Raw genomic sequence first — 22,890 nt, forward strand, 5'->3', positions numbered from 1 at the left:
TTACTCATATCCCCATGTACAGACACTCTTCAACTCAGAGCGGGAGACAATCCTGCAGGGAGATCAACACGGAGCACTGCGGCGAGCTAGCTTGCTGCCGCCATGTTCTTCTCGTTGTCCCTGAGAACACGCAATGTTAACACTTCTGCAAACTGGAGTTTCTAAGGTGGCTCTCACTCAGAGAGGCTTTTTGTCTTAAGTGGTGCTCAGGTCTCCTGTATGCGTTTGCACCCATACCATTCCTGCCCAGAGTTCTCAAGCAGATCAGGAACGAGGAAGCCCAAGTCATCCTTGTGGCTCCGGATTGGGCACGGAGAGTCTGGTATCCCAAGCTGTTAAGCATGGCCTTTGGACCTCCGATCAAGCTGACCCTTCAAGAGGGTCTTCTGTCACAGCAGCTGAGGAGTGTTCTCTACCGAACCTATCAATTCTCTGTCTTCTTGAGTGGAGACTGAGCAGTGATAGCTTTAGAGCTTCCTATGTGATATTATCTTGACATCCAGGTGTCTCTCCACCAAGATGGTTTACGTCTGCGCTTGGGCAAAATTTGTGACATGGTGTATATAAAGACAAATTAATCCTCTTTCTCAGAATCTCCTGTTCATCCTTTCCCTTGTCCAGCAGGACTTTGCTCTGGGCACTCTGAAAGTCTAGCCCTCTGGAATGTCAGCTTCTCTGCGGATGCCTGATCAGCCATCCCTCTTCAAAACCCCCTCGTGTAAATAGGTTCCTGAAAGGTTTACAACATCTGTTTCCACCTTCTCCCTTTATTGTGCCCCATTGGGACCTCAATCTAGCCATCTAGCCCTCACTTTCCTTATGTACCCTCCCCTTGAGCGTCTGCTCAAAGGGATACATGGGATCTTTACCATCAAGATGGCCTCCCTGGTTGCAATTGCATCTGCCTGGAGGGTCAGTGAGCTTTAGGGCTTGTCATCCAAACTTCCTCATCTTAACATCTACCTAGACAAACTGATGCTTTGTACGAGAGCTTTCTTTCTTCCGAAAGTGGTGCCTCAATTTCACGGAGGCCAGTCCATCACTCTGACTACTTTTTACACTTCAGCTAATCCCTCCAAAGAAGAGGAGCGACTTCACCATCAGCATTGTCCTTCTACCTTGATCGCACATAATAGTTCCGGGTGGACGGCCAGCTCTTCTTGGGGTATTTCAGAGCAGTGAAGCCCCCGACCATGCAGAAGAGATAGATCTCACAATGGAGTATGCTATGTTTCCAAAGATGCTACGCATTTGCAAAGAACCAACCCTGTGAGGGGTTGTGTGCTCCTTCCACCTGGGCTAAAGCTTCAACCATTGCATAAGCATGCAGTGTTCCAGTCCTGCACATCTACCAGGTGACAACTTGGGCTTCTCTGCACACTTTTGCCAAACACTACTGCCTGGACAGTCAGGTCCGCAGGAAGAGGCATTTTGAGTGTGAAATTTGTCTGTAGGCCCACCTCCAGGAAGGTATTGCTTGGGTATCTATTCTAAGGTAAGGAATGTGTGGCTAGATAGAGTCCCATATAAGGCTTTACCGAATGTAAGTAACTTGTTCAACATGAAAGAAACACAACACCAATTTATAAAAATAGTCTGGAGATGCAGATTTGTAAACTTAATTTTGAATCCAACTGCAAGCAAGCATTGACAACTGTAAAATGTGTTCTCTTTTGAAAAGTTTGTAGAAGTTAGTTTGTTTACTCCTGCCTGGCCTGAGTGACCAAATCAGACAGGAAGACGGTCTGGGGGGCCAATAGGGGACATTTGGACAGTTACCTGGCCACCAAATTGTTTTCCGTTCCAGTTCCAAACTTTACAGCACAACCGCCATAGATTTTAATTGAGTGGCTCTGATGCTGCCGATGCGAATGATGAAGATACTCAAAGATGCTCCGTGTGTTGTACGGTCAACAGAGGTGCCAGGTGGGGTGACTTGGGCCACAGAGGTTGGGGTCCTTCGAAGTCCTCTTTAAGACCGTAGAAAGCCAGCAGCAGGTCAGCTACTAGTCTCTGTCCACAGTGGTCCCAGCGATGCACTTTGGTGGGGACTGTGGTCACCCTCTTGGGTGACCAATCTTGACTCCGACGACACTCCCGGGTCCGGCTGACACGGGTGTAACTTTTGGCCATCGAGGATTGTTCTTTTTAGGTGCACAGCGGCAGCTAGTAGCGAATCATCTCAAGTATCTACCAGCTTGCCAATGTGGTTGTAGTTGTGCTTACCCTGGTGCAGGTTCTAGGGCGCCATTCCACTGTTCCTTTGAGTCACTCCTTTGGGCTGGGGTATGACTTTTCCCTAAGCCTGAAGTCACAAGCACAATCCTCTCTTCGCTAGCCCATGGTGCAGCAGGTACAGTCCCGCAATTGTGCGGGCTCTCTTTGTGCAGTCCAGGGGCCAGCAGAGCAGTCCTCCTTCTTTCAGCTGTGGCGTGATCTGAGGGTCAAGGTGCCAGGAATATTTATTCCCAGAAAGTGTTCTAGGAGATGATGCAGTCAGTAGCCAATGGGCTAACAGATCTCCTCCCTCTTGGTGATGACTTTCTGGCTATGGGTGGTATTTAGCAATCCCAGAGTGCACAGTTCCATCCCCTCTCAAGCTGTCAGGATCCTTCCCTTGGATGTTAAGAGCCTGGTAGCCCGCCCTGGCGGTATGGCTCCCTGTGGGCTACATGCTCACAGGAAAACTGGTTTGGGCACTGGTCTCTCCTCTCTAGCCCTTTCTCCAATCCGTCTACCTGAGCAAAGTGCAGCACCTCAGGAGTGTGAACGCGATTTGCCCACCAAAGGCAGTTTCACCTTTGAAGTTCACCTTTTGGGCTAACACCTTGAGTCCATTCCTGTGCAGGGGAGGTAACACATTTCCCTGGAGCAGGCTGCCATTGCTCATAAGCATGAGAGTTGTTAAAACAACTCCCAGGCAGACAGACCGTGAGAGGTCACTGGACAAACTTGGTCACAGGGTAGCAACTTTGTGAAAGTTGTATTTCTTTAATAGTGACATTAAATGGCGGCCGTGGCGTGGGCTGTGTAACAGCTCGAACCTCTCCCTCCCGGCTCTCCGAGAAGGGACCGGACACCTCACCTGACTGCTTTCTCTGTCGGCTGATGGAGAAAAATCTTCCGTACTTGGTATTTATGCAGCCCTGAGTTTCAAGACGCTCTGGCAACAAAGTATCGAGGTGCGAGCTGTATTAACTTTCAGCTGTATGAAGTTTCAAATGCCGTGAAGCTGTCTGCAGTTGTTTCGAGTCAACTTGAGCCTCTACGGACTAATCTCGATTGGTTGCACCTGGGAAAAAACCTCGCGCTTCGTGACTCTGAGGTTGTGCACTGACGACGGGAGTCTGTAGCTGACAGAGCGATAACTCTCCGAGTGTGAGCGGGCTGATGCTGCCGCAGGGCGGTGTGTGCTATAACCGCTACCGAGCTCGTCTTTGGCGTTTTCCAGCACTGTTGCTGGGTTTTCACTTTCGCGTTGCCCCTGATAGCGGAGGAGCTGTGGCACGCAAAAAGAAAATGCCCCTTAAACCGCCAGCGAAAGCTGTTACACGCAGCGCTAAAGCTGGGTTCCAACCTGCTGCGTCGAGGGAGCTAGAGAATGCCGGTGGAGGCGAAAGCAGGACAGCCGGTGAAGGTGAGAGCTCCCAAACTATTCTCTCGTGTAATGTTTATAAGGGTGCTGCTTCGTCTTCTACTAACGCTGAAGCCCCGTATTTACCACAGCAAGGCTCACAAAGCCTGAAGGCAATGTTTGAACGCCAAACTCTGAAGAATTTAGAAACCCAAGCTGAAGTATCAAGCACATTAACCATAGTAACCACACCAGACATTTCAGTCTCCGACAGTAATATGCTTGATGGCAGTGCTAATTTGGTGGCGGACCTTAGGGAATCAGCTCTTTCTACAATAATAGATCCCCCCATAAGCATAACCCTGCAGGCTGGGACCGGACAGGATAATGTTAGATTATTAGAAATAGAAATAACAGAAACAAATGAAACTATGGAGATACAGACTGTTCCTGCTCTCAGCTTGAGGTGTCAGGAGAACTGTATTATGGGAGATGGAGTCTGTAATGAAACTGTGGATAGTACGAAACAGACTTTGCCTGGCAGCAATAAAGACTTGTCGAATGCTATGATACAGGATATAGAGTTTGACCTTTTTGACTCCGTTGAAAGTAGACAGGACTTAAAAACGACATATGAGACTGGCGAAAAGTTTTATTCCATGTCAGACCCATCCTCTGATGAGAGCGTAAACGGTACCCGAGAGTGGGTAGAGGACAGTGACGACAGTGTGTTAATGGAGAATGTAAGAGGAAATTTAGATTCTCCTAGCCCAAGTATTGCAACGGTAAATAAACGCAAGAAAAGAGCGTCACAGCTGCAGGCTAATAGAATAGAATCAGAAAAAGATGGGGGAATGCCTGCTAAGGACATAGAGAGCTTGGACAAAGGAAAAAAATCCTCCCCCCCAGGAGATTACCTTGGCCACAATCTACGACACAATGATGAGTCATAGAGCGGAGAGTAAAGCAGAGAACTTACGTACTCAAGCTACATGCTGTAAGGTTAAGAATGCTCTTTGAAGAGTGATAAAAACATGTGCAGAAACTGGAGACAGAGTTACGGAAACTGAGGCCAGAATTTCAGTACTGGAGGATGAGGCTGCTGCCCAGAAGATAGAACTGGACCTAGTAAAAGCCCATCGGGATGATCTCACTCATAAACTATCGGAGATAGAAAATTATACCCGAAGAAATAATTTACGTTTTTTAGGTGTACCCGAAAATAAGGAGGGCTCTGATACACGGAAGTTTGTCGCGGAACTATTACGAGAAGCTTTTCCTGAACTGACAACATGGGATTGGGCAAAGGAAATACAAAGGGCGCATCGTTTCCCTTTTAAAAAGAGACAGCTACGTGAAGGAGAAGAAGCCCTTCCCAGGGCAATTCTTGTGTGTTTTAATAACTTCTTAGCTCGGGAAGACATCTTTATTAGAGCACGACCTGACAAGAAAGCATTTGCCAAAGACTGCAATTTCTTTGTTAGGCCAGATTTTTGCCAGGCCACTGTCTCTAAAAGATGGCATCTGCGCCAATTGATACCCGAATTTCAACAAAAAGGGGCAGCGGTGTTTCTGCAGAATCCGGCTAAACTTAAAGTCAAGTTTAAGGGGCAAACAAACATTTTTATGTCTGAAGTTAAGGCCAGAGAATACCTTGAGGGCATAAAATAGAGATCAGTTGGGGAAAAATGTTATCAAATCGTTTATTGTATTGACAGGCTTTTTTGTTGCGGTTCTATAAGTCTTTTTCTTTTTTGGAGAGTTCCGGAGGAGGGAGGACACGGCACTCCGATACCTCACAGGGATTGATGATCCCTGGGCCTCATGTGTTGGGTAGGGAGACAGGGAGGGGGGGGCGGGTTCAGAGGGTGGGAGTGGGGGGGAGGGGTTGGGTTTGGTGGGTAGGTGGTGGGTGAAAAGTCAGCAGCAGAACTAAAGCATGTAGCTCTAAATAATGGAAGGTGGAAAATTGTATACTTTGAGAGTGTGGCAATCCTAGAGGTGGAGGTAGTAGCAAATGATTTGTTTATGCTTTTTTTTTACGATAATGGACAGGAAAATTAAAATTTGCTCATTGAATATTTGTGGCCTTAATGACTCTAAAAAACGACAGGTCTTGGCTAAAGTCGTCCAAATACTACACATTGATATACTTTGTCTACAAGAGACTCATATTGCGTGGGCCAATAGGAGTTATCTGAAGAATTTAGGCTTAGATCTGGCAGTATGCTCTAAACAATCTGGGGTGAAAAGAGGGGTAGCTATTCTGATAAAATGGGGAGTTGGTACCTGTATTAGGGCAGAAGCAGATAGATGGGGCCGTTGGGCGGTTGGGGAATTTAGGATTGGGGAACAGGTATTTACCCTATGTAATATTTACGGTCCTAATTTGGATGATGCCGAACTACTAGATTTTATTAATCTTGAAATAGCCCAATGGCCACATCCTCTGATAATGTGTGGTGATTTTAACATAAATATTGCTGCTGGATTTAATGTTCGATCAACCCGTGTCTATACAGGTAGAAAGAAGTTAATGTATGCTGCGTTACGGGGTTTAATGATAGACCACGGGTTGCATGGTGTTTGGGATGCTTTACACCCTGGGAATTCTGGTTTTACTTTTTTTTCTGCCCCCCACTCCAAATTTGCCCGTTTAGATTATTGTTTTACTGTGGCTGCCTTGTTATCCAAAGTCAACATTCTGATTCATCCTAAGTTGGTATCAGATCACAATCCGGTGGTTTTAGAGTTGGCGTTGGATTCAGGGTTCCAGTTAGGCCCCCGTCCTTGGACTTTTGATAGGCAGTTATTAGTTGATAAAGAGTATTTTCAATTCATGAGAAAGGTTATTGTGAGAAGTTGGCCTGGTAGGGGATGTTTCCAATTCTGGAACCACCTACTACCTGACCAAACAATCCCCTTATGGTGTCTGGTTGTAAGTCAACCTTATTAGACAAGCTATCCTAGTGGTAGCATGGACTAAGCAGCCTAAAGGCTTAACTTAAGAGGTCGTGTTAAGCGAGCTGTTTTACCACATACAATCCTGTAATACCAAATGAAAGGACACCACACAAGTATATATTATAAAAATATATGTGTTTATTACTAAAAACAATCCCCAGTATTCTTTATGAATAAAGGGGCACAAGCGTTAAATCAAAAGCACTGTTTAAACATACAAGTTGCACAATTATGGATGAGGGCAGGGGGCCACTCAAACCATATACTAAACAAGTGGTATAAGAGAGGCCACTCGAACAGTGGTTAGGCCTAGGGCCTAGGGAATCGCTGGGAGCAGTCAGGACAAGCAATGCTGAAGTCGGGAATGGCCCTCGGGATTCGGGAGATGTGCGGAAAGCGCACGCATGCACCAATGTTAACCAATGGTGCGTAAAAGTCAAATAGTTAAAGTTTAAGGACACTTCCGCTGAACCTAGAGGAACAAAACTTAACACACAGACCCTAGAGGTGTGCACCAGTGTGGGAACACCGGCGGAGCAAAGTTACCTCACCCACAGGAAGTGGGTGCACAGGGTCGAAGTGGCGTCGGGTTTTGACACGCAGGCTCTTGGTGCTTGAAGCTGAAAGGGCTGCAGGCAGGGTGAAGACGAAGTGTCCGGTGGAGTCCAAGGGTGGACTCAAGTTGTAGAGTACCTGAAAGCAGAGGGGACAGAGTCTGGGTCACTCAGCAGTGACCAGGGTGGAACCAGGACGGAACCAGGCAATGTCGGGCGCAATCAGGTGGTCGTCGAGGCGCTTCTCTTCGCTGTCACGTGGGCTCTGGGGCATCTGCGACGTCCAGGAGCAGGTCACGATCTGTCCCACGCAGGCTCTCACCGTCGGTGCAGTCGGCTTCCGGTTTGGAGCAAACAAGCCTTGGTAAGAGCAATCCACGCGGGATTGGAAGATGGCGTCTTACTCGGACCAGGAAGGTCAGAGTCGGGGCTCCCTTTCAGGGGAGCTGGTGTGGATCTGGAGCAACCAGAATCACGAGTCTTCTTTTGTAGTTCGTCGGCACAGGGACCACAAGCCAGCTGGCAAGTGACCGGGCCAACGCGTTGAGCCAAATCGTGCCAAAGGGCCCCACGCAGCACTCGTCGAGTGTGGAGGGCCGAACTTCGGCTCAGGAGTAGCTCAGGGTGGGGGCTTCTCAAACCCCGGTGTACAGCTTCGAGGGTCACTCGTGGGCTGCACGGTCAGCGTCTCGTGGTCACTTCAAGATGGCGTGCCCCACGCTTCCGGTCGCCTCCACGGGTCTCAGCTTTGCAGGGACTGTGGATCGGGCTGTTAGAAGCTGGGCAGGCTTGATCTCGTCGATCTCAGTCGCTCGAGTTCCGGCGGGAACTGCAACCAAGTAGACGTCGAGGGCTGGATGGTGCCTGCTGCTGCAGGGTGGTCACTCCTTGACCACAAGGGAGATTCTTCGGGCTTCCACGTTGAGATGGAGGGCGAAGGGTCCAGAATATCGTTTCAAATGTTTCTTCCAGGAAATCTGATGTGCATTGGCACTGCTCCCACTCTTATTCGAATCTGGTGGGCGTGATTACCTGCTAGGTCCCCTCCTATGGGTGGGACCCAGGAAGTGGGTGGATACACCCCCTTCCTTTGATCCAGGCCGCCCTGGCACGAGGGCTGGAGTGCCCCAGAACCGGTTTGGCCGGATTATGCAAGGGGCAGCCTTGTGCGCCCCAGGCAGTGTCTGGTTTCTTTCAAACCTCCCTGCTACAATACACTATCTCCTGTCTGGAGGGCGGTGACACCCTCCTGTGACAGGAAACCCTTTGTCCAGGACCCCCTTGACTGGGTTTCGGTCAGCTCCAGGGGTCCAGACATTTGTCTGTGGCAGAGGCATCCATTTTGTGGATCTTAAGGCCTTTGGAGAAATCAACCGCATTAAAGTGAAGTAACATGTCTTACCCCTCTAGAGGGGTGGAATGCCATCCCCGTCGCCAGAACTGGCGAGGGGATGGTATTCCAAAGCGTATGACACCTTACACGACATGTTTTGATAAAGCCAAACCAGAGTTGCTAAATAACCGCGAGGATTATAAGGCACTTAATAGTATATGGTATGGCATTATCCTGAAACAGCTTAGGGATTTGTTCCCGACGGCTGCAGACAGGCTCAGCTCATGCTAGAGCTCCATCTCACATAAAAACCAAGCACCCAGCCTCCAGGATTGGTGAGGCCTGTCTATAGGAGTGGCTCACAGGTTTACATGTGTCCAGATATAGGTTTAGACATAGGTATACTATATCTAAGCAAGGGGTGTGTACACCACCTTACCCCAGCTGAGTGATCAGCCAGTTGTGTCAATTTAAGAACCAGCCAGGGGTGGCAAAAGATATGCTGCAGCCCCTGGTAGGCCTTAGTGGCTCCTGTGCCCTGTGCACCTATAGTGCATTCTACAGGGGCTGACAAGGAGTCCATTTCCAATTGGTATGTGCCTATAGCACATGTGTCATTAATTTAGTGAGAGAACAGCAGGCTGGGGGTCTGATCAGCAGGCCCACAGCCTCAGTAGTCGAAAACCAGTGAAGCAAAAAGCAAAAATTTGGGGTGACCATAGGATAGCAGACCCTACTCTCCTACACAACCCCCCCCCAAACGCAGGGACATTAAACTAACCTTGACCAGATAAGTCTTCATGTTCTAAGTGGAAGTACCTGGAGAGACCATCTGCATTACCATGGTCAGTCCCTGGGCGGTGCTCCACTGTAAAGTCCATCCCCTGTAGGGAAATGGACCACCTGAGCAGTTTGGGATTTTCACCCTTCATCTGATTAAGCCATAAGAGGGGCTTATGGTCTGTTTGCACCAGGAAGTGAGTTCCAAACAAGTAGGACCTCAACTTCTTTAATGCCCAAACCACAGCAAAGGCCTCCCTCTCAATGGCTGACCAACGTTTTTCTCTTGGGGTTAGCCTCCTGCTAATGAAAGCAATTGGCTGGTCTTGACCATCTTGATTAAGTTGTGAGAGTACAGCTCCCACCCCCAACTCAGAAGCATCTGTCTGAACAATGAACTGTTTGGAGTAGTCAGGACTCTTTAGGATAGGTGCAGAGCACATGGCCTTCTTCAGGTCTTCAAATGCCTTCTGACAGCTAACTGTCCACTGAACCTTTTTTGGCATCTTCTTGGATGTCAAGTCATTTAATGGTGTCACTATAGACCCATAGTTTTTCACAAACTTTCTGTAATACCCAGTCAGGCCCAAGAAGGCTCTGACTTGTGTCTGGGTAACTGGAGGAGCCCAGTCCTGTATGGCCTGGATTTTGCTTTCCAGTGGCTGAACCTGGCCTCCACCTACTAGGTGGCCCAGGTATACAACCTTACTCTGCCCTATCTGGCACTTTGTGGCCTTGATAGTTAGGCCTGCCTTTTGCAGGGCCTCCAAAACTTTCTTCAGGTGGATCAGGTGATCCTCCCAGGTGGAGCTAAAGACAGCAATATCATCCAGATAAGCTGCACAAAAGTCATCCAACCCAGTAAGGACTTGGTTCACCAACCTTTGAAAAGTGGCAGGTGCATTCTTCAAACCAAAGGGCATTACCACAAACTGATAATGTCCACTAGGGGTAGAGAATGCTGTTTTGGCTTTTGACTCCTCAGCTAGTCTGATTTGCCAGTAGCCAGCTGTCAGATCAAATGTGCTCAGAAACTTGGCAGAAGCCAATCTGTCAATGAGCTCATCTGCTCTTGGAATGGGGTGAGCATCTGTCCTAGTGACAGCATTGAGACCCCTGTAATCCACGCAAAACCTCATTTCTCTCTTACCATCTTGGGTATGAGGTTTTGGCACCAGGACTACTGGGCTGGCCCATGGGCTCTCTGATGGCTCAATCACTCCAAGCTCCAACATCTTTTGCACCTCAGCCTTGATGCAATCCCTGACATGATCAGGTTGCCTGTAGATCTTATTCTTGACAGGCAAACTGTCACCAGTGTCCACAACATGGGTACACCAGTCAGTTTGGCTGGGTGTGAGTGAAAACATTTGCCTGTGAGCCTGCAAAACTTGTCTGCAGTCCCTCTGTTGCTGGTCAGTGAGGCTGCCTGCCAAGGCTACTCCATCAACTGAACCATCATCAGGGTTCTGGGAAAGCAGGTCTGGGAGAGGGTCACTCTCTTCCTCCTGTTCCCCATCTGTGGCCATGAGCAAGCTCATGTCCTCCCTGTCTACAAATGCTTTCAAGCGATTCACATGGATTACCCTGTGAGGGCTCCTGGGTGTTCCAAAGTCTACCAAGTAGGTGACTTCCCCTTTCTTCTCAATAATAGGATAGGGTCCACTCCATTTGTCTTGGAGTGCTGCTGGAGCCACTGGCTCCAGTACCCATACCTTCTGTCCTGGTTGGAACTCTACCAGTACAGCCTTTTGGTCATGCCAAGCTTTCTGCAATTCTTGGCTGGCCTCCAGGTTTTTGGATGCTCTTTCCATGTACTCAGCCATCCTGGAGCGGAGACCAAGTACATAGTCCACTATGTCTAGTTTGGGCTTTTTGAGAGGTAACTCCCATCCTTCCTTCACCAAACACAATGGACCTCTCACAGGGTGGCCAAACAAAAGTTCAAAAGGGCTGTAGCCAACCCCCTTCTGTGGGACCTCTCTGTAAGCAAAGAGCAGGCAGGGTAAAAGAATGTCCCATTTCCGCCTGAGCTTCTCTGGTAATCCTTTTATCATGCCTTTAAGGGTCTTGTTAAATCTCTCCACAAGCCCATTGCATTGTGGATGATATGGGGTGGTAAACTTGTAGTTTACTCCACATTCCTTCCACATTGCTTTTAGATAGCTGGACATAAAATTTGTCCCTCTATCTGATAGTACCTCCTTAGGAAAGCCCACTCTTGAGAAAACTGCAATGAGGGCTTTTGCCACCACAGGTGCTGTGGTGGTCCTTAGGGGAATAGCCTCTGGGTACCTGGTGGCATGATCCACTACCACCAGTATGAATCTGTTCCCAGATGCTGTTTGGGGGTCCATTGGACCCACAATATCAATTCCAACTCTCTCAAAGGGGACCCCCACCACAGGTAGTGGTATTAGGGGGGCCTTTGTTGTGCCACCTGACTTACCACTGGCTTGGCAAGTGACACAGGAGCGACAAAACTCCTTGACATCCTCTGACATGTGAGGCCAGTGAAAGTGTGGAACAAGCCTGTCCCACGTCTTGTTCTGGCCTAAGTGTCCTGCAAGGGGAATATCATGGGCCAAGGTAAGGAGGAATCCCCTAAACTGCAGAGGTATCACCAACCTCCTGGTCATGCCAGGCTTGGGGGTTCTAGCCTCTGAGTAAAGGAGTCCCTCATCCCAATACACTGTATGGGTACCTTGGGCATCCCCAGCAGCCTCAGCAGCAGCCTGCTGTCTGAGGGGTTCAAGGGAAGGGCAATCTAATTGAGCCTGCCTCAGGTCTGCCCTTGAGGGTCCCCCTGTCCCCAGAAACTCAACCTGGTCAGGTTCAAGCTCCTCAGAGACAGTCTCCTCTTGGACTGCAGAATCAGTTTCCTCTGAAACCTGATCCTCAACCTGGGGCAAGGTGGAAGGCGAGGCCTTTCCTCTCTTGCTCCTTCTCTTGGGTTGTGGCTGGTCTATTGTCTCAAGATCCACCACTGGTTCAGGAAGGCACTTCTTAGCCTGAGCCCTTGTCATGGCAAGGACATGCTCTGAAATCCCTAGCATTTCTGCATGAGTCCTGTACTCCACTTCTGACCATGCTGAGCTTTCAAGGTCATTGCCTAACAGACAGTCTACTGGCAGGTCTGCACTCACCACAACTTTCTTTAGGCCATCAACCCCTCCCCAGGAGAAGTTCACAACTGCCACACTATGGGAGGTAGTGGAGTTGCTTGCATTGGTTACTAGGTAGCTCTCTCCTAGTACAATCTGTCCAGGGTCCACAAAGCCAGGGGTCACCATGGTGACACTAGCACATGTGTCCCTGTAAGCTTGAGCCAGTTTCTCATTTATTAAGGGAGTCTGCCTGTATTTGCCCAGGTTAGTGGGGCTTACTGCAGTGGGCAACTCAATGTCCACATCATACAGGAGAACTGCCTGTGTAGGGACTCTGACTAGGCCAGATCCTACTTCAATACCCAGGGTCAACCCGGCTACACCCTTGGACTGTGTTCCACCACTGCTTACTGTACTTGGGGTTGCAGTTGCTTTAGGAGCTGTAGTGGTGGGAACTGGATTTGCCTTGGTGCACTCACTGCCCCAGTGTGAAACTGATTTGCAGGTATTACACCAAGGTGTCTTTGGACCTTTGTTCTTCTTCTTCTTGTTACCATTTTGGGAACCACCCTCCTTACTATTAGTTTGGGGGCCTGAAGACTTCTGGTCTTTTTCTTTATCTTTCTGATTCTGATTACCACCCTTCTGGTCTGTTTTCTTCTGGTCACCACCTTGGTTCTGGGGTTTCTGCTTAATCCTTGTTCTGACCCATTTGTCTGCCTTCTTTCCCAATTCTTGGGGAGAGGTCAGATCAGAGTCAATAAGGTATTGATGCAACAGCTGGTTTGTACAGTTATTAAGGATCTGTTCTCTCATCATAAGATTGTACAATCCTGTATAGTCTGAAACTTTACTTCCCTGTAACCAACCCTCCAAAGCCTTAGTGGCACACTCCACAAAATCAGTCCAGTCTTGAGTCTGTGCTTTCTGGGTGTCTCTGAACAACAACCTGTATTGCTCAGTGGTTAGGCCATACCCTTCAATGAGAGCACTCTTCAAAACAGAGTAGTTTTTGGCATCCTCAGGTCTAACTGTGAGGAGCCTGTCCCTCCCTTTCTCAGAAAAGGAGTACCACAAAATTGCAGCCCACTGATTCTCAGGAACCTGCTGTACCATGCAGGCTCTCTCAAGAGCAGTCATCCATTTGTGGATGTCATCCCCTTCTTTAAAGGGGGGCACAATTTTGGTCAGGTTTCTATTATCATAGGCCCTGTCTTTTTCTCTTGGAAAATTGCTGCCACCAGTGACATCTAAGCCACTTAATTTCTGCTCTCTTGCCAAGGCAAGTCTAGCTTGAGCCAAGGCTACCTCCTCCCTCTCTATCTGGAGTTTGACAGCCCTCATTCTGGCCCTATGCTCTAACTTTTGAGAAGCATTCATGCCTCTCTGTGATTCCCTGGAGGCACTAGAAAGATGAGAGTCTCCTGAGGGAGATCTCACTCTTCTGTTGCCTGGGGGAATCATATGTTGGGTTCTGGGGAGGTGCTGGCCCTCTCCATTCCCCAGTAGGTCCAAGTTGGCCTGGCTAAGCCTACCAACTGGAACCTGGCTACCCTGATCCTGTACTTCTAAGTCCTCAACTTCTGAGTCCTCATCCAAGTCATCATCATCCTCCTCTTCAGGGGGATCAACTGCAGGGGGGTTCCCTCCAGTTCCTGTATCTAGGGAAGCTGCTTTTGCCCTCTCTAAGTCATCCTGTTCTAGGAGTCCTATCAGGATTAGGCAGGTGGGGCTTCTGCCCCTTTTTAACCCTCTTGCTTTGCACAAGACAATCAAGTCTCTGCGGGTTAGTTTGTCATATCCAGAAGTTGCCTGGGTAGGGTCAACTGTCACAGGACTAGACCCTGAGGCCTTTCCTGTGTCGGACATGGTTACTAGTGAGGTGTAAGTGGTGCACTTACCTACACTAAGTGTTTTCCTACTGGACCTTGCTAGTGAGTTGTAGTCAGGGGTGTGCTACTCCCTTCAACCTACAACTACTAAGTTCAGTAGAACTTAATATGCTAAGCTTTTGATTTTATATGTACCTAGAGGTACTTGATGTGATCTTTCAATTTGATATAAAGATTGCAATGGTAAAACAACAGCAAGCTCAAATCCGCACCGCTGCTCACCAATGTGAGAAGTTGGCCTGGTAGGGGATGTTTCCAATTCTGGAACCACCTACTACCTGACCAAACAATCCCCTTATGGTGTCTGGTTGTAAGTCAACCTTATTAGACAAGCTATCCTAGTGGTAGCATGGACTAAGCAGCCTAAAGGCTTAACTTAAGAGGTCGTGTTAAGCGAGCTGTTTTACCACATACAATCCTGTAATACCAAATGAAAGGACACCACACAAGTATATATTATAAAAATATATGTGTTTATTACTAAAAACAATCCCCAGTATTCTTTATGAATAAAGGGGCACAAGCGTTAAATCAAAAGCACTGTTTAAACATACAAGTTGCACAATTATGGATGAGGGCAGGGGGCCACTCAAACCATATACTAAACAAGTGGTATAAGAGAGGCCACTCGAACAGTGGTTAGGCCTAGGGCCTAGGGAATCGCTGGGAGCAGTCAGGACAAGCAATGCTGAAGTCGGGAATGGCCCTCGGGATTCGGGAGATGTGCGGAAAGCGCACGCATGCACCAATGTTAACCAATGGTGCGTAAAAGTCAAATAGTTAAAGTTTAAGGACACTTCCGCTGAACCTAGAGGAACAAAACTTAACACACAGACCCTAGAGGTGTGCACCAGTGTGGGAACACCGGCGGAGCAAAGTTACCTCACCCACAGGAAGTGGGTGCACAGGGTCGAAGTGGCGTCGGGTTTTGACACGCAGGCTCTTGGTGCTTGAAGCTGAAAGGGCTGCAGGCAGGGTGAAGACGAAGTGTCCGGTGGAGTCCAAGGGTGGACTCAAGTTGTAGAGTACCTGAAAGCAGAGGGGACAGAGTCTGGGTCACTCAGCAGTGACCAGGGTGGAACCAGGACGGAACCAGGCAATGTCGGGCGCAATCAGGTGGTCGTCGAGGCGCTTCTCTTCGCTGTCACGTGGGCTCTGGGGCATCTGCGACGTCCAGGAGCAGGTCACGATCTGTCCCACGCAGGCTCTCACCGTCGGTGCAGTCGGCTTCCGGTTTGGAGCAAACAAGCCTTGGTAAGAGCAATCCACGCGGGATTGGAAGATGGCGTCTTACTCGGACCAGGAAGGTCAGAGTCGGGGCTCCCTTTCAGGGGAGCTGGTGTGGATCTGGAGCAACCAGAATCACGAGTCTTCTTTTGTAGTTCGTCGGCACAGGGACCACAAGCCAGCTGGCAAGTGACCGGGCCAACGCGTTGAGCCAAATCGTGCCAAAGGGCCCCACGCAGCACTCGTCGAGTGTGGAGGGCCGAACTTCGGCTCAGGAGTAGCTCAGGGTGGGGGCTTCTCAAACCCCGGTGTACAGCTTCGAGGGTCACTCGTGGGCTGCGCGGTCAGCGTCTCGTGGTCACTTCAAGATGGCGTGCCCCACGCTTCCGGTCGCCTCCACGGGTCTCAGCTTTGCAGGGACTGTGGATCGGGCTGTTAGAAGCTGGGCAGGCTTGATCTCGTCGATCTCAGTCGCTCGAGTTCCGGCGGGAACTGCAACCAAGTAGACGTCGAGGGCTGGATGGTGCCTGCTGCTGCAGGGTGGTCACTCCTTGACCACAAGGGAGATTCTTCGGGCTTCCACGTTGAGATGGAGGGCGAAGGGTCCAGAATATCGTTTCAAATGTTTCTTCCAGGAAATCTGATGTGCATTGGCACTGCTCCCACTCTTATTCGAATCTGGTGGGCGTGATTACCTGCTAGGTCCCCTCCTATGGGTGGGACCCAGGAAGTGGGTGGATACACCCCCTTCCTTTGATCCAGGCCGCCCTGGCACGAGGGCTGGAGTGCCCCAGAACCGGTTTGGCCGGATTATGCAAGGGGCAGCCTTGTGCGCCCCAGGCAGTGTCTGGTTTCTTTCAAACCTCCCTGCTACAATACACTATCTCCTGTCTGGAGGGCGGTGACACCCTCCTGTGACAGGAAACCCTTTGTCCAGGACCCCCTTGACTGGGTTTCGGTCAGCTCCAGGGGTCCAGACATTTGTCTGTGGCAGAGGCATCCATTTTGTGGATCTTAAGGCCTTTGGAGAAATCAACCGCATTAAAGTGAAGTAACATGTCTTACCCCTCTAGAGGGGTGGAATGCCATCCCCGTCGCCAGAACTGGCGAGGGGATGGTATTCCAAAGCGTATGACACCTTACACGACATGTTTTGATAAAGCCAAACCAGAGTTGCTAAATAACCGCGAGGATTATAAGGCACTTAATAGTATATGGTATGGCATTATCCTGAAACAGCTTAGGGATTTGTTCCCGACGGCTGCAGACAGGCTCAGCTCATGCTAGAGCTCCATCTCACATAAAAACCAAGCACCCAGCCTCCAGGATTGGTGAGGCCTGTCTATAGGAGTGGCTCACAGGTTTACATGTGTCCAGATATAGGTTTAGACATAGGTATACTATATCTAAGCAAGGGGTGTGTACACCACCTTACCCCAGCTGAGTGATCAGCCAGTTGTGTCAATTTAAGAACCAGCCAGGGGTGGCAAAAGATATGCTGCAGCCCCTGGTAGGCCTTAGTGGCTCCTGTGCCCTGTGCACCTATAGTGCATTCTACAGGGGCTGACAAGGAGTCCATTTCCAATTGGTATGTGCCTATAGCACATGTGTCATTAATTTAGTGAGAGAACAGCAGGCTGGGGGTCTGATCAGCAGGCCCACAGCCTCAGTAGTCGAAAACCAGTGAAGCAAAAAGCAAAAATTTGGGGTGACCATAGGATAGCAGACCCTACTCTCCTACAGTTATTAAGGAATTTTTTGTTATAAACAAAGGGACAGCGTCACAGGAGATTGTATGGGACACATTTAAATCAATTGTCAGAGGAGAAACTCTTAGTTTCTCTAAATTTAAACGTAGGAAAGTTTTGAGGAAACATCAACAAGATTTTGAAACAGTGACCATGGCTGAATGTAACCTAGCTGACTCATACGATCTGGTCTGGAGCCAGCTTTAGTCCAAAAAGCTCAACAGGATCTTACTATTGCAAGATCGCTGGCATATACTAATATTGCGGAGCAGATTGCTGAAAAATGTACAAGATATAAAGAAGAAGCGTATGAATTCGGCGAAAACACCGGTAGAGTATTGGCAAAGAGGCTAAGGGAGAGCAGTGTACAACGATATTGTTAAAATTGTGGATACACAAGGGAATCTCCAGGATACCAAGGCAGGGGTACTTGAGGCGTTCCAAGGATTTTACCAAATATTATATAGCATTTCTGGGTCTGATACGGGGCCTGGATTGGGTGTTGGGGAAGAAAAGGAGTATTTCAATGACTTGACCACTGAGACACTGTCCGACCACTGTAAATCAACATTATCTATCCCTTTGGACTCTTCAGAGGTGGAACTAGCACTTTTAGCTTTGGCACAAGGCAAGGCTATGGGCCCTGATAGCATTCCGCTAGAATTTTATCGTATGTTTTGGAGTATATTAAAGTCTGAGCTAGTGGAAGTATGTCAACAGGCATATTTAGGTAGGGCACCAGATTCATGGTCACAGGCAACGATTGTAGTTTTTAAAAAGAAACGGAACTGGGCTCATACAGACCTATTTCATTACTGAATACAGACAGCAAGATATATTCCAAAATTCTGGCAAATAGGATGTGTGATCTGATTCCGGGGTTAGTTTCCATAAGGCAGCATGGGTTTATCCAGCGCAGAGACACCACTGATCATATTAAAAGGATCATTTCTATATTGGACTGGTCACAAAGTATAAAATCCCCCGTTGGCGTGGCCCTGTTGGATGCCGAAAAGGCATTCGACAGGGTCTCGTGGCGGTTCTGGTTTGGAAGGGATTTCCGATAGAATTTATTACAGCGATACAGACTCTATATTCTCATCCCTCAGCTGTAATTCGTGTTAGTGGGGAAGTCTCTAGAGAAGTGGCGATCGCAAGGGGGACGAGACAAGGTTGTCCTTGTTCCCCCTTGCTTTTCGCCTTATATATTGACCCTTTTATAGCTACCTTAGAGCAAGATAGAATAATAAAGCCAGTACGAATAAATACTGGATCTTTTAAAGTATTTGCATATGCAGATGATATCGCTGTGATAACGTCAAACATCGAATAGGCCTTACCTCGGATAATTGAGAAGGCGAGAATTTTTGGGAAACTCTCCGGCTATAAATTAAATGTCACCAAAACTCAAATGCTTCATTCACAAACTGGCTGCCCTGAAAATATGATTTTTGAGACAGAGGCAACCTATCTCGGCATTAAGATCACACCGAAGGTAGAGGAAATTATTGCTATAAATCTCGATCCTATCATTAGTTCATCTAATAAAACATTAGAAAGGATTAATAATTTACACCTATCATTGTATGGTCGTAGCAACGTTTTAAAAATGTTGATTTTCCCCAAATTTTTGTATGTATTCCGATCTATCCCATTTTTAATTCCTGCAGGTTTTTTTGCCCGAATTGAGAGAATGTGTTCAAGGTTTCTTTGGGGTTACCATCGAGCTAGAAGAGCTTTGAAATGGTGTTTTTTACCCAGAGAAAGAGGAGGTTGGGCGATATCCGATTTCCAACTTTACCATTGGATTGCCATATTGCAACATGTGGGGGTGTTAATTCTGCCGGTAGATCCGACACCAGATTTTGCCGCCCCCCTCAATATATGAGATGCTTTTAGGGACAGAAGCAAAGCAGTGTTTGAATCGTGTAATCGAGCCTAGCTATTTTAAAAAAACTAAATTTAAGGCAGTTTTCGCAGCGTACATAATATGGAGGAAAAAAAAAATTAGGTATAGATCTGAGTATCTATACCCCTCTTCAAAATTCTTTTTGCCAGGCCACTGTCTCTAAAAGATGGCATCTGCGCCAATTGATACCCGAATTTCAACAAAAAGGGGCAGCGGTGTTTCTGCAGAATCCGGCTAAACTTAAAGTCAAGTTTAAGGGGCAAACAAACATTTTTATGTCTGAAGTTAAGGCCAGAGAATACCTTGAGGGCATAAAATAGAGATCAGTTGGGGAAAAATGTTATCAAATCGTTTATTGTATTGACAGGCTTTTTTGTTGCGGTTCTATAAGTCTTTTTCTTTTTTGGAGAGTTCCGGAGGAGGGAGGACACGGCACTCCGATACCTCACAGGGATTGATGATCCCTGGGCCTCATGTGTTGGGTAGGGAGACAGGGAGGGGGGGGCGGGTTCAGAGGGTGGGAGTGGGGGGGAGGGGTTGGGTTTGGTGGGTAGGTGGTGGGTGAAAAGTCAGCAGCAGAACTAAAGCATGTAGCTCTAAATAATGGAAGGTGGAAAATTGTATACTTTGAGAGTGTGGCAATCCTAGAGGTGGAGGTAGTAGCAAATGATTTGTTTATGCTTTTTTTTTACGATAATGGACAGGAAAATTAAAATTTGCTCATTGAATATTTGTGGCCTTAATGACTCTAAAAAACAACAGGTCTTGGCTAAAGTCGTCCAAATACTACACATTGATATACTTTGTCTACAAGAGACTCATATTGCGTGGGCCAATAGGAGTTATCTGAAGAATTTAGGCTTAGATCTGGCAGTATGCTCTAAACAATCTGGGGTGAAAAGAGGGGTAGCTATTCTGTTCATCTAATAAAACATTAGAAAGGATTAATAATTTACACCTATCATTGTATGGTCGTAGCAACGTTTTAAAAATGTTGATTTTCCCCAAATTTTTGTATGTATTCCGATCTATCCCATTTTTAATTCCTGCAGTTTTTTTTGCCCGAATTGAGAGAATGTGTTCAAGGTTTCTTTGGGGTTACCATCGAGCTAGAAGAGCTTTGAAATGGTGTTTTTTACCCAGAGAAAGAGGAGGTTGGGCGATATCCGATTTCCAACTTTACCATTGGATTGCCATATTGCAACATGTGGGGGTGTTAATTCTGCCGGTAGATCCGACACCAGATTTTGCCGCCCCCCTCAATATATGAGATGCTTTTAGGGACAGAAGCAAAGCAGTGTTTGAATCGTGTAATCGAGCCTAGCTATTTTAAAAAAACTAAATTTAAGGCAGTTTTCGCAGCGTACATAATATGGAGGAAAAAAAAAATTAGGTATAGATCTGAGTATCTATACCCCTCTTCAAAATTCTCTTTTTCTACCCGGGATTTTTCGGGATTATGTAATGATAAAATGGCAAGATTTGGGCATCCAGCACCTAGGGGATTTATTGCAGGGGATTCATTTCGTTTCATTCGAATTCCTGCAAAAGACTTATAAATTAGATCAGAGAGACTTCTTTAAATATCTTCAGCTCCGTAGCTTCTGTGAACAGAAATTAAAAAAGAATGAGATTATAGTAAACAAAATCGAGATTGTGGAAGCACTCAGATCAAGGGTTAAAATGGGGCTTCTTTATCAACTGTTTATAGCTAAAATGGAGGATGATTTAGAAGTATGTGAGAGGAAATGGACGATTAAAGGGTTTGAAGGGGCTAATTTTATAAGAAGCATTGACCTTGCAATGAATGTTCTTTATAACGGTCCCCTAAAATCGCAGCATTTTATGTCCATTTTTGGATTATATTATACACCGGGGAAATTGGCCAAGTGGAATACAGGAAGGGGGAACAGCTGTAGTCGTTGTGGTTTATATGCAGCAGATGCCATCCATATGTTCTTCACTTGTATTAAACTTTCCAAATTTATTAAAGACATAGAGGTTTTTATTACGGTCAATCTGCATATACCAATACAAATCTCACCAACATTGGTGATACTGGGTTGTCAAGAGAATATGGTGAGTGACTGGTCTCCCCCTGTGCAGGGATTTGTGTTTATCTGTATGGCCATCTTCCGTTTATGTATCACCTCCCAATGGCTGGATGAGTTACCGCCAACTTTTATTAATTGGCAAACTAGATTGCTTTCCACATATCATCTCGAGATGGCACTATACAGTACTAAGGGTATTCGAAGGAAAGAACAGGGGATTAAATTATGGCACCCCATCGCAATATGGATAGGTTCATAATTTTAAGAAACTTTGGAAGACATTTTATGATTTTCTCCACATATAGCCATAAAAAACCACCTTGTAATATAATAGTGAGGACCTTTCGTAAGATATTTTTAATTTGTGTAAATGTTTTGTAATGGTTATACTTGAAAGATGATTTTATTTCTTTTCTTGTTTGTATGAGCTATCATGTATCTGTTTGCTGACATAAAACTCAATTAAAAAAAAAGACATTAAATTCGACCTGGACATCAAGTCGGGTTAAATGCCACAATTAGTTCGATACCTTACAGTACCCAGCTAAGTAGTCCCATTCAGATGTCAGCCAGTAACCTTATGTTAGCCAAATGGGCTCCGAAGCAAAACAACAGTTTAGAAGTGTTGCTGTTAAGACATATATAAAAATGCATGTCCTACTTCATACCATACAGCTCACTGTCATAGGGCTCAATAGGCTTTCCTTAGGGGATATTTATATATATTGCCAAGGGAAGTGGGGGCTCTGCCATTGGTTTAAATGGAAAAGTCGAACTAGCAGTGTTACCACTGTCCTTCAAGTCTGCTGTAGCAGGCTGGGAGCCATTTTGTATATTGTCACACACAGGTTGGCACAAGCAGTGCTGAAACCTTGGGCAGACCTGCCCCAGGTACCCTGGGTACCATATGTGTTAGGGCTTTTAAGTAAGTAAATCCTAGCCAATGGGGAAGAGTCAATTCAGCATATACTTTGTAATTGGTTAGAACACTGGCACTGAGGTCTGAATAGCAGGTCTCCGTGCACTCTCAGAGTCGATAAACCAGCAGCATCAGTCGAAAAAGGTGGGGATAAACATGCAAAAAGAGGCATTTTAAAACAAGCGCCACCATTATGTGCTTATGTCAGTTCCTTTCTTTCCCAGCCCTTAGACGTGGATCTTAAGTTTCGCTCCCAACTGTGTCGGTTTTCGACCAACTTCTACATTTCATCAGACAGTATTCCAAGGGACGATATTTCCCTCGCAAACAACAAGATTTAAGCTGTGCTGTGTCTGCATGAAGTGGATGCCAGTTATGGACCTGCAAGATGTGTACCTTTGGAGCTTGGTCTCTGTTGATGAATCGAACTTGTGCAGTAAGTGAATTCTCATTTACCCAAAGGAAAATTGAGAGTGAGAGGCAAAACAATACATCGCCGAACATAAGAAAGAGTCGTGGTTGAAACATAGATCCTGCTCCCACTCCACTGCAACATGAGTGCAAGAAGGCCAAGTGGTAATCAAACTCATCCCATTGCTCAAAATCAGGCAAGAAGGTGTGAGGGCATCAGTCGAAAGGCCATACACCACAAGCATCATTTGACTTGAATCCAGTTCCACAGTTATTCCCTGTGTACCCCAGATTCCCCGGGCCGTCGATGAGCCCACACAAATTTCAGCTTCATGGAGACCATGCTGCTTCTCTATCAGATGCTTCCAACTTCCTTTGGCGCACTTTCCAGACCCAAGGAGCCACAAGGGGCTTTAGT

At 47.1% G+C, this 22,890-nt stretch overlaps 1 protein-coding gene across 2 annotated transcripts in view; it reads left to right on the forward strand.

Moving 5' to 3' along the window:
• UGGT2 (UDP-glucose glycoprotein glucosyltransferase 2) overlaps positions 1-22,890 on the forward strand; it is a 1,586,510-nt gene that overhangs the window by 1,014,218 nt on the left and 549,402 nt on the right. The window lies entirely within an intron of this gene.

This window comes from Lissotriton helveticus, chromosome 8, assembly GCF_964261635.1.
Source record: "Lissotriton helveticus chromosome 8, aLisHel1.1, whole genome shotgun sequence".
In the NCBI taxonomy this organism is placed as follows: domain Eukaryota; kingdom Metazoa; phylum Chordata; class Amphibia; order Caudata; family Salamandridae; genus Lissotriton; species Lissotriton helveticus.